Source organism: Leptidea sinapis, chromosome 32, assembly GCF_905404315.1.
Source record: "Leptidea sinapis chromosome 32, ilLepSina1.1, whole genome shotgun sequence".
NCBI classification, from domain to species: domain Eukaryota; kingdom Metazoa; phylum Arthropoda; class Insecta; order Lepidoptera; family Pieridae; genus Leptidea; species Leptidea sinapis.
Window position 1 is genome coordinate 6,488,296 of NC_066296.1, and position 12,795 is coordinate 6,501,090.

General features: G+C 35.3%; 1 protein-coding gene across 1 annotated transcript in view; it reads right to left on the reverse strand.

Annotated features, from left to right (window-relative positions):
- The window catches only part of LOC126974412 (uncharacterized), a 375,370-nt gene that overhangs the window by 81,404 nt on the left and 281,171 nt on the right, over positions 1–12,795 (reverse strand). The gene's annotated exons all lie outside the window — the stretch shown is intronic.

A 12,795-nucleotide genomic window follows, 5' to 3' on the forward strand; every position in this document is an offset into this window, starting at 1 on the left:
GTGTTTAATATTAAAATTTGGAATACTTCTCGTTTGATTTTTGAAAAGTTTAAATAAAACACTTTTAAAGGATTGAAACGCGAGTTAATGTAACTGTGTTTTTACTTTACATTTTTGCAATCTAGATTGTAACTGTGTTTTACATTTGATTTTACGCAAAAATCTAATGTAAAAACGCAAGTTACACGCATTATTTAAATGTGTAACACTCGCATTAATCAAAGAATACACTTTTAAAAAGTTATTATGTGTCATTTTACTGATTAGGTAACTTTATTTTGACATCAGTTTAAAGTATTTTGATATCAATAATAATTACGGAATGATCGTCTGGTCACACTTAACGAACTTAACGATTACATCCTCTTTACATAGGGGCAAGTAAGTAACAATTCATTATTATCGATATTCATGGAAAAAAAAACAACTTATATAATGCAAAATTCATTGAAGTAGGCGTTACTTTGCGAAAATCTATAATTATACAAATGATTCGAGTTTTCTTTAGTGTTAATTCCGCCAATTAAGTCTTTAAACTATTCGACACGTGTTTCGCCTTTACAGGAGGCATCCTCAGGACGTGTTGTCTCGCCAAAATCTGGCACGAGACTGAGTCTCGCCAAGCCTCTACACGAGGCATCCTCAGGACGTGTTGTCTCGCCAAAATCTGGCACGAGACTGAGTCTCGCCAAAATCTGACTGAATCTAAGTCTCGTGCCAGAATTTGGCGAGACAACACGTCTCGAGGATGGCTCGTGTAGAGGCGAAACACGTGTCGAATTGTTTAAAGACAAATATTGGCGGAATTAACATACAAATAAATGTACACAACAATTTACCGGCTTCTTTGCACCGGATGCCCGCTAGATGATGGGTAACACAACCGCGCCTATTTCTGCCGTGTAATGTTTACACATTACTGCTTCGGTCTGAAGAGCGCCGTAGCTAGTGAAATTACTGGGCAAATGATACTTAAAATCTTATGTCTCAAGTTGACGAGCGCAATTGTAATGCCTCAGAAATATTGATTTTTTCAAGAACCCTGAGCGGCACTGCATTGTCATGGGTAGGGCGTATTAATTACCATCAGCTGAATGTCCTGCTCGTCTCGTCCCTTTCTTTCATTAAAAAAGAACATTGAGTAGAGAGCTGCTTTGTAAATTATAGATTAAGGGCTTACCCTGTTTAATGTACTCAATTTACGGTAACTTGTACATTAAGTATAATGAATTAAGAGCAACATTTAGTGCTAAAGCCTTAACGCCAGCTACGATTATGAGAGGATATGGTAATTACACATACTGTGGTAAACATTTAGGAAAGCCCCCCTTACCTCCCCCCTCCATGTTATACAGCGTGGCACAATCGCGATATTAAATAAACACACGGATGGAACTTCTTAACGGTAATCATAAAAAACATATTCAAAAATAAAATACATAATTCAACTAAATAAATCAAACAATTTGTTATATTTTTAAAGTGATAACCCTTACTTTTGGGATTAATTACACTAATAAACTGTAAACGAAATTTTATGAACGATGCGGGACTCGAACCCGCGACCTCTCGCGTTCTGTGCGAGCGCTCTTTCCAACTGTCGGTCGCGAGTCCCGCATCGTTGATAAAATATTGTTTTCAGTTTTATTTGTATAAATGAATCAGTTTTCCATAATATCATTTCGGTACAACCTGTAAGAAATCTAGTAGCCGCGCGCTAGCGTAGGCATTTAATTAGTGCCGTCTTATGCAACAATGTAAGTGTGATTATTTTTTTTCCTTAATATATAAATTGTGTTCTAGAAATTTTCAAAATTTTAATTATTTAGTTTTTTTTTGAAAAAGGAGGACAAACGAGCGTACGGGTCACCTGGTGTTCACCGCCACCCACATTCTCTTGCAACGCCAGAGGGATCATAGAAGCGTTGTCGGCCTTTAAGGAAGGTGTGCGCACTTTTTTTGAAGGTACCCATGTGGTATCGTCACTGAAACACCGTACAAGGAATTCCACAGCTTTCTAGTACGATTTCGTATTCTACGTATCGTATTTACTTTCGATTTAAGATGTATTTTTTTAATCAGGGGAAAATTAAAACAGAATTCCAACACAAACCACCGTATTATGTACAGATTTTACAGTTATAACTTTTAAATTTTAAATACACACTCTCGGAATTATTTAACACTTTAACACTGCAGAATAATCAATTTATACGTCGTGGTCTTCTCTCGCCACGCCAGCAAGGGCGCGGTGGGGGGAATGCTGATCGGGACTTCTTGTCCTCTGCAGCAAGTTTCACTCGCCGCCCGTGTAGACGGGTCATTGGGTTGGGACCGGTTGTTCCCTGCTTTCATCTTCTTCATTTTTGTTCTCATTGATAGTTACATTTTTTGGGATCCTTTTGCTCTCCGTTTAGGTCATCTTTTGGAGCTGAGGGAGCGCTTGTTTCCTCAGCTCTGGTGTCATGTCCGGTGAGATATCGCCGGCTTGCGTGGGCCCTGGTGATCAGCCCCGAAGAAGAAGGTGGGCGATCAGCCGGGCCGGGCGCAAACACGTCACTCTTCATCCTCAGCCCGCACCAGATAGCGGCGGCCGTCAGGTGGCCGCGCGTGCCAGGAGGCCAGATCTCGCAGATGATGGAGATCCGAAGCGTCAGTAATCAATCACACACCGGGGTCTTCCGCGTAGGTCCTTACGGGCCTCGGGGTAACTGTTCGGGGCGATGCCCCCTTTCAGTGGTATAAACGCCGCTTGCAACTACAGGCGGGGCACTGGGTGGGACCGGTTGGTCTGTAGTGTCATGTCCGTTGGAATCCTGCTGGAGTGCGATCGAGCCCGCGTAGTAATCAATTTACGTCTTGGTCTTCTCTCGCCGCGCTTGCGAGGGCGCGGTGGGGGAATGCTGATCGGGACTTCTTGTCCCCTGCAGCAGATTTCACTCACCGCCCGTGGATACGGGTAGGTCATTGGGGTGGGAGCAATTGCTCCTTGCTGTCCTCTTCTTCGCTTTAAATGGTGTCATTTGTCGGGGTAGCGGATGCTCCCCTTTGTGGTAATCTTAGGAGCTGAGGAACGCCTGTTCCATCAGCTCTGGTGTCAAGTCCGGTGAGTTATCGCAGGTTTGCGCGGACCCTGGCAATTAGCCCCGAAGAAGAAGGAGGGCAATCAGCCGGGCCGGGCGCAAACACGTCACTCTTCATCCTCGTCCCGCACGAGATCGCGCGGGTAGCGGCGGCCGTCAAGTGGTCGCGCGTGCCAGGGGGCCAGAATAATCCCGAAGCAAGGCGTTATATACTCTTCGCCACCCCTCTCCTCTCCTCTCCTCTCCTCACCCCTCCACGAGTCACGACTCACCTCACACTTCACACCGCTACACTACCGCAACCGCTCAGACACCCGCTGCTCACTTCATTTGACTCGTTACAATATTAAGGTTAGATAGCTCTACCCGTGTGTTTATTTAATGTTGCCATTACCTATAGCGTCACGCTGTTTTCGGAGATCCCGATTATAATATTTCTATAATACAAGGTTTACTCTGTTATGTATTATTTCGAGATTCCTTAAACTTAATCCCGAATTTTCCTTTTCAAGCTGTCTGTAATATGATATGAATAATAATATTATGAATGAAACGACCTTTCCTTAGCTCTACTGACTATTTGAATTTCATATCTTTTAAGGGAAACACAATGGTTCCCATTCAACAGTAATACAATATTTTCTACGATATTTTTGAGGTTTTTTTCTACTCAGTCATTTATACACGCACGATAAGTAATATAAGTACTTTATCGAGTCTTTGTAATAGTCTATATATACTCTATGGCCTAAAAAAACATTGTTTACTGTACTATGTCGCCATAAAAGCACAGTTTTTTTCTTGCCACAGACAAGTAGATCTAGGTTGGGTTTGGTAGGTTCATAGAAATATTAGGTAATCCATAGTACTTATTGTACTCTGTATTTTTTAATTTTGCGGCGTTGGCTGTATGGATGTACATTTGCCATTCCTTGAAAAATTATACCAGTCACCAAATATAAGTCTACATTTCAAGCCCATTTAAGCGGCAAATCGTAAATTTGTGATATGTTCCTTTAATCTTTGTTTTATTTAAAATTACCAAGTCGTAGAAAAAATATTGTATGCGACAACTAGATTAAAAAACCCTAGTGGCGCCATTCATTGCGATGTTCGCCTGCGTCACATATCGCAACACACGCCACTCGTGTTTTTTTGACCCTCATTATACAACTGTTACATAAAATACTATCATGCTTACATTTTAAGCATAATGAAGTATAAATATAGTATTGTATATAATAACTATGCAAAATATTTTATTGCCGTCTATAGATTATGAAGTTGATTCCATTGATTTAATTGTAAATTGATGTTAATTTTAAATATTTAATAGGCCCTGAAAAATAATGAGAAGTACTGCCAATGTTTTATTTTTATTGTGTGTCGGAGTATCCATTATTTCAGAGACAGACGTTTTGTAAATCATTTATGTTAATTTCTTTAAATTACTTTTTTTACAACTGATGTTTCCACCATGTCGGGGCCTAAATATCTGAAGACGTTGTTTTGTATGAAATATAAACAAGTTAAATATAATATTATAGCTCACATTAATTAACAATTATAATTAGTAAATATTATATATTAATTCTTATTTTGGGTTACAACTAATCCGTTTAAGGGTTCCGTTGCCAAATGGCAAAAAACGGAACCCTTATAGATTCGTCATGTGTGCCACCCACTTTTTTCAAACTATAAGAACTATGCTGTTGAAACTTGGTAAGGAAATGTATTCTGTGAACCGCAATAACATTTTCACACAAAAATTAAAAAAAAACAATATATTTTGGGGGCTCCGCATACTTAGAACTGAAATTTAAAAAAAATTTTTCATCAAACCCATACGTGTCTATGGATAGGTCTTTCAAAAATGATATTGAGGTTTCTCTGAGGAGCTCATTTGCACTGTATGATTTTGAGCAAAGATGTTTTGCCTTTTCCATTTAAATAATTTAATATAATTTTCCATTCTATATAACTTTTGTATTACGTTACTTGCTGCTACGGAACTTGGCCACATTTTATAACCTCCTTCATTAGTGTGTACTTATATACTTAATAATTTTATTGTTTAATATAAGTATTTAAATGCAGTTTACTGAATAAACCATTTTAAACTTTAAGCGAAAAAGCTTTTGAGCAAGAATTTTCTTGCATTGTGTGCAACAGCTAATCTTGGAAAGTGCTTTGATGGGAACAAGTCCAAGTAATTATTGACAATTTATTGACAAGATTCAATCGCCATTTATGAAGCTTTAGTTATTGCCATTTCAAAGGGAGATTCAGATTTCAAACTCTTACTACAACATTTAAAAGACAAGAGCGTAATACAGATTGCTAGTTTAAGATATTGTATAGTAGAGAAAAAATTTAAATGTTTTAAGTCTTCTAGTATTAATAACACAAATAAAATTTGAAAACCAAATGTATGAACGATGCGGGACTCGAATACGCGGCCTCTTGCGTTCCTTGCGTTGAGAAAGCATTCACAATTAAACGACGATACTTAAACAGTCTTACAAATAAACTAGCCATAAAGTTATACCTGAGAATAAACCAAGAATATGTACAATGTTGAATATATCGCTAACAACACTGTCATTTTTCATTCCGTGGTCAATACAATGATAATTTTGAAGTTTCAGAATGTTTTTTTTGTGGAATAGGAGTCATCATCACTTTATGTCAGGTAGTGTTGCAAATAAACGCGAGAAATATACGTCCGAATAACCCAATCATAAGCAAAAGGTCGTAAACATTTTGCATATTCTTAGTTTATTCTCTGTTACAACTTTATACCAAGTGTATTTGTAAGGCCGAAAAAGTCTGATTACCAGACACTTCTGTCAGGTATTTTAAGGATGTTTTCCCTAGTAAAACAAACACCTCAATGTATTTTTGAAAATAGTATAGCAGAATTAAATTTATACATTTAAGTACGTTAACATGTTTTATTTAAATTATCGATGTCAAAACAATAAGTTTTTGAATTTTCGATCTGTCATTTGTGCATCATAAACTTAGAAATGACTTAACCAATAAACAAAAACTCTTTGTTTTTTTTATAAATCATCAAGTTATACTTGCTGCACCAAACAGACCAATATTCAAATCATATAACGCTTCCAGAATAAAGTAATAACGGAAATTTTGATCACACCTCGATACTACACGATTTCCATCGGGACCTTAACATCGAGTTCTTTGACAAAGTTATACAAAAATACGCTGAAGTTCATCAACATAGACTTCATCTTTACGTGAACGTCGCTTGCCAACACTGATATAGTAAGAAGACTAAAACGAACAAAACCATTTGAGTTAGTATAGTGCTAGTGAATTAGTATATACAATATAAAAATAGTGATATTATAAAAGACACAATAATAAAGTGACTTCCCCTTAATAGAGACATTAAGAAAAGTGTTAATGGACACATTCTTAGTTTAATCTATCGAGCAGTTTAAGTGAAAGTAAAATTTAGTTACCCCCCATATATAGAGGGGCAACATTATAATAATTATATTATTATGTTCCCTAGAGGAGAAAAAAAATATATATTTGTCTTGTGGTAGTCTTGAGGTTTTGTATAGCGCCAAACTAACTCCAATGCACGGGTTAGGTCAGTAAGTACTACTTCAGGGCAGCGTTCTGGGACCAGTGCTGTATCTAATCTTCATAGTAGAATTACTAACCATTGACAATGTTTCCACAACTGCTACATAGTATACAGATGACTTAGTGTTTCTATAAATTGTATAGGAACGCACAGAAACATCTAATTATCTCAAAAACGATTTAATCATTAATAATAATCTTCAATGCTGCATTCAGTGATGTATTGTTACAAACTCCCAGTCGGTAAACACAAACTGTGTTATTAATAAACGCGAAGTAAAGTTATTCCATATTTAAAACTTTTTGTTTGTATCTTACCTTTGTCAATACAGAATTACATGACAGGGAGAAGTTATTTTAAACTTGGAGTAACTTTACACTGCGTTTAATTATAAAACGGAAAAAACAATATGATATTTTTAAGCTTAACTTCTGGGATTCATTACACAAATTCACTCGAACAGTTGGCTCATTTGGAAGAGCGCTCGGGCGGAACCCGAGAAGTCGCAGGTTCGAGTCCCGCATCGTTCATAGATTTTGTATAAGAAGACAAAATAATATAGCGAATAAGTTCATAAATTTGGCTAGAGATTTATTTTAAGACAGAAAAAGTTTTAGATGAAATAATACACTACTTATAAATGACCAGAGATTGGAACTTGTGGACACCATTGTCTTCTTGGGTATCACGTTAGATAAAAAGCTTCAGTGGGGTCCACATATTGCCCAACTAGCAGATAGACTCAGCTCAGCGGCATACACCGTTAGAAAGATTAGAGAGTACACGAATTTTGCGACCGCTAGATTAGTGTACTTCAGTTATTTTCACAGCATCATGTCGTACGGTATTTTACTGTGGGGTCGTGCTACTGACATTGATATAGTGTTTGCTCTGCAAAAGAGAGCTGTTCGTGCTATAATCAGCTTGTTTATAGACAGACTCTCAAAGAATAATTTAAAGAAATAAATATTATAACGTTTCATTGTCAGTACATTTATGAAAATTTAAAATACGTTCACAAAAATCGTCACCTTTTTGCTCTTAATAGTTATTTTTATTATTATATATATATATACTAGAAATAAGAAACTGTAACTAATTCTAGTAGGCTTCATAAGATACTTAATAGCTTTGAGGGTAAATGTATATATAAACTTTTATAATAAAGGCCCAGACACTGTTCAGGCATTATCTATAAATAAATTTAAATGTTTTGTTAAAAAATGGCTCTGTCATAAATCCTACTACTCCACAACTGAATATCTAAGTGATCCGACAGCCTGGGACTAGATTATGATTATTTTATAGCAATAGCAATGACACTTCAATATTGTATATTTTATTAAAAAGAGCGCAAAAAAAGAATGCGGGGAGAGTTTCTTGCGCCGCTTCTTCTTTCTCAGAGCGCCATTTGTTTCCGAAGCGGTAGTAGTATCTAGTATATTAGAAATGACATCAAAAAGAATTCTAAAGGAATCAATTTTGAGAAAATAAATGCCTTTTATGCCTTTTTACAGTGAAATCTAGGCGGGAATAGTCACGAGCACCCACTAGTATTAGATATAATTCTGAAATGCGTAGCACAAGTTTATCAAAGTCAAATGCTCTTGGCAAGTAACAAATCGTGTGCCACGGATATGTAACGGTTGCCAATTCCACATCGTTGGCTTGATATTCCTGTCGAACTTTTTTGGAAAGGACAATTGTATTCGACTAACATTACGTACTCGGCTTCTAGTTTATGATAGTTTCTAGTTTTTATTGTTAGATGGTATTTTTAGTGTAGAGAACAATTATATAGTTCACTAGTAGACCAGTGAAGCCTTTAATGATAAAAAGTGAAAAAAAAAATTGTAGAATGAGACCTACTGGAAATAGAAGAGAACATAACAAAAACAAAACTTTTTGATTAAAACTGAAATAACAATGTGTTTGGGACAATGAAAGGTAACATTTCACAAAATTTCGTGAAAAAATTTTTTTGGTAACATAAATATAAAAAAACCCATTACTTGGTTTTTTGAATTCTTCACATAAATTTTGAGATTATTTGAAAAAAGTGTGATAACAAAAGTTGTAGATCTTTTCATTACCTACAACTTTGCCATTTGAGTTTTTTCCATAGGACTTGCAGTTTTGCCGGAAATCGAGAAAAACCGTTTTTAATAGGTCATCGTTTTACATCTTCTCAAATATTCCTTCAGAGTTTCTTTTCATGTTTTGATTTGTGGTAAACTGTATTAGATAACTAATATATAAAAAAATATATTTGTTTGTTCTACCGTGCTTTTTACCATTGTTTTTGCTAACTTACTGCTTGTAGAAAGTTTTGTTAGAAATAAATGTTAAATATATAATATTTATTTATATCAACCCAACAGGTCCAGCTAGCTTAACTATAAATGAACTGTGAAATACAAAATAATTTATACAATACAAGATAGCCCGAAATCTTGTATTGTGTACATTTTCAGTACTTTTTTTAAAATTAACATTAGTAAATCAACTGTTACTGTTGGAAAAGTCAAAATAATAAAATTTTTATCTAGAAGAAAAATAATTTGGGGTGAATTAAATGTATTGCACGCAACGCCAATTATTGCAATATTATTACAATTATATAATAATAATAATAATATTGACACCCATTTACACAAATTGTTTTGCCCCAAACTATATACTTACTAAAACATACATAAATACATATACATCCATGACTCGGAAACAAACATCCATATTCATAATATAAATGATTGCACCTACCGGGATTCGAACCCGGGACCTCTAGCTTAGTCGTCAGGGTCACTAACCATTCGGCTATATGGGTCGTCAATGGTACTTGTTCAGTCAATTCTTCCAAAAATAATAGCTTTAGCATAGATTAAGGATTGGTCTCCGCTGCGCTCTAACTAGATACCGTACTATATAATAACAATAGCTGTTTTTATAACGGCAACTTTATATTGAAGTGTGTATTGGCTATTTATAAAGATGTTTGTGTACGTGGCATCTTGACACTCAATAGCATCTTTCAAATTTTGTTCGCAAATTTATACGCTTCGTGTTATTTTACATTGAAATTAATAAAATACAAAATTAGTGTCTTTCTTATTTCTTCTAGTATTATTTTTACAAAGTTTTACAACGGACCGGCAATTACTAACACGGCATTTTTAACCGACTTCAAAAAGGAGGAGGTTATCAATTCGATCGGTATTTTTTTTCGGTATGTACACCGATTACTCTGAGATTTATGATCCGATTTACGTAATTTTTCTTTTGGTTGATGCAAAATAGATGCCATTTGGTCCCATAAAAAGTTTACATAGTTTGGCCCAGTAATTTTCATTTTATGAAATGTTTCGTCTACCTGGATGACATACTTGTTTTCTGTGTACGCCTTTTTTTGGAGTTTTCATTCAGATTGATTATATATTATTATTAACTGATATTAAAACGTAGAGAATAAAAAATAAAACGTTTAAAATAACTTCAAAAACTGAATAGTATCAAATAAATAAATAACTAAAAATTAAATTTAATTCACCTCTTATGCAAACCTTTACCTTTGATATTAATAAAATACTATTATTTGCATGTGCTACATATTGATAGCTTTAAAGTCGGTGCCAAGCCAAATGTAATAGTAGGTACCTACACTCGCCACGAGTGACTTTGAGCGGGATAGCTTCGTCTAGAACAAAACAACCCAAGCGGACAGACATGCGTGGCCAGACAACGTAAATAATTAGAGTAAGTAAGCTGTTTATAATATTTAGTTTTATTTTGTTTAGGGCTTGGAACTGACTTAAAATCTATCAATATGTAGCACACATAAATAATAGTATTATTAATATTAAAGGTAAAGGTTTGCATAAGAGGTGTATTAAATTAAATTTTTAGTTATGTGATACTTTTCAGTTTTTGAAGTCGGTTTTTTTAAACGTAGTTTTTTTTTAGTGTCAACTAGCTGACCCGACAGACGTTGTTCTGTATATAAAAAGAAGTTTATTTCACCTCCTGAGAAAGTTAGAAATATATAAATTCTAGTAAGTTATTCATTTTAAACTATTCTTTCAATTTGATTTCTGAACGACGGTGGACACATCAAAGGAAAAACAAAATTGTTGTTTTTATTTGATTCCGAGCATTCTCATTTTTATTCACCTTTTAAGCCTTCTCTGGACTTCCACGAATAATTCAATACCAAAATTAGCCAAATCGGTCCAGCCGTTCTCGAGTTTTAGCGAGACTAACGAACAGCAATTCATTTATACATATATAGATAGATTATTTGTATAGTTTAACAGAACATGTGGCACGTCAAGGTCACACATTTTTGGAGACTGGCTCGAGTACGCCTACTTATGCGTAGTATTAGTTGCTTCACTTTGCCACTACGCCTGCGGTATCTAGTTGGATCCCAGCGGAGACCAATCCTTGGACTTAAATTAAAAAAAAAAAACGAGAATTTAATAAAACAAACTCAAGTCATTTCATCAAATAATTTTAATCTATTGCAGTCTTATTATAACTGCTTCTTGTTAATAATAACCATATAGAGGATAATTGCGTCTATATTCAGGATAGTAATCATAGCCATACGGCAGTCCTCTGCCCAGATAAGGTCTGTTATAAAAGGAAGAGTACGGGTAGTTTCTGCCCCAGCCTAGTCTCCGGAAGAAGCTGCCGTGAGCGCTTGATACAAGTATCACGACCACTGCTAGGAAAAGTGCGAGTACAACAGGCTTCATCTGAAAGAGAGTCTAATATAAATTATCTTATTCAAAAAGATAACTATACATAAAGCATTGAGGTATTACATACTAGAGAAGCGAACCTGTACAAATTATAGGGCACAGGATGTCAGAGGTCCAAACACTTTGTCACACACATTATTTCAATCTATTTATTCTTCTATATAATATATACTACTGGACCCGACAGACGTTGTCGTGTACACACGTCTTAAATTTGAAAAATCGGTCCAGCCGTTAGGAGGAGTTCACTAACATACACATGAGCAGGAGAATTATAGTATATTGACGGAATTGAGAATCTAAATTCTAAGCCAATCTCAAATCCACTGGAACGCACAAAAAATCATCAAAATCGGTCCAGCCGTTTAGGAGGAGTTCAGTTGCAACAGACGCACAAATGAAATATAAATATTAAGATAATGAAAATGGTCTTTGTTTTAGGCTCAATCACGCCTAAACCACTTATCGTATCGACAGGAAACTACCACCATTCGATATTCGAAATTTATCCTAGATGGTTTATGGCTACTATTTTTTTATTTAATAAAATTTAATTTATTTTCTTTTAAAATTCACCCAGCGAAGCGTGCGGGAACGGCTAGTTTTTATATATTATAGTGAAAACGTCGAGAAAACTTGAGATGACCCTCTAATTGGAGCAATGCACGCACACTAACACAAAGTGACATACAAATCGCGAGTGTAAAACGTAGCTTATCACGCGCATTAAAGTAATAAACCTGGCCTGTTTTCATCGGTTGTCTAGCAGTAAGAGGCTCTATGTAGATGTATAAAATATCTAAGCTCCCCGCAATAATGAGTTCGCATACAGAACATAAAATGGAAAACCGATACATTTCGCACTTGAAATCTGTAACTTTGTGCTTAAAGAGATTTTTAGATTGAGTAGAATCTATATATATAAAAATGAATTGCTGTTCGTTAGTCTCGCTAAAACTCGAGAATGGCTGGACCGATTTGGCTAATTTTGGTCTTGAATTATTTGTGGAAGTCCAGAGAAGGTTTAAAAGGTGAATCAATATGAAAATGTTCGGAATTAAAAAAAAACACACACACATTTTGTTTTTCCTTTGATGTGTCCCCCGTCATTCAGAAATCAAATTGAAAGAATAGTTTAAAATAAATAACTTATTTGAATATTTGTATCTGTCTTAATTTCTCAGGAGGTAAAAAACAAACTTAATTTTAGCTACCTTTAGTTGGTAGATTAACTTCAGTTGTTAACTATGATGGCAATACAACGTTTGCTGGGTCAGCTAGTTTTTTATAAATAAATTGGTACATTGGAATTTTAGTGACAATGTCGCTC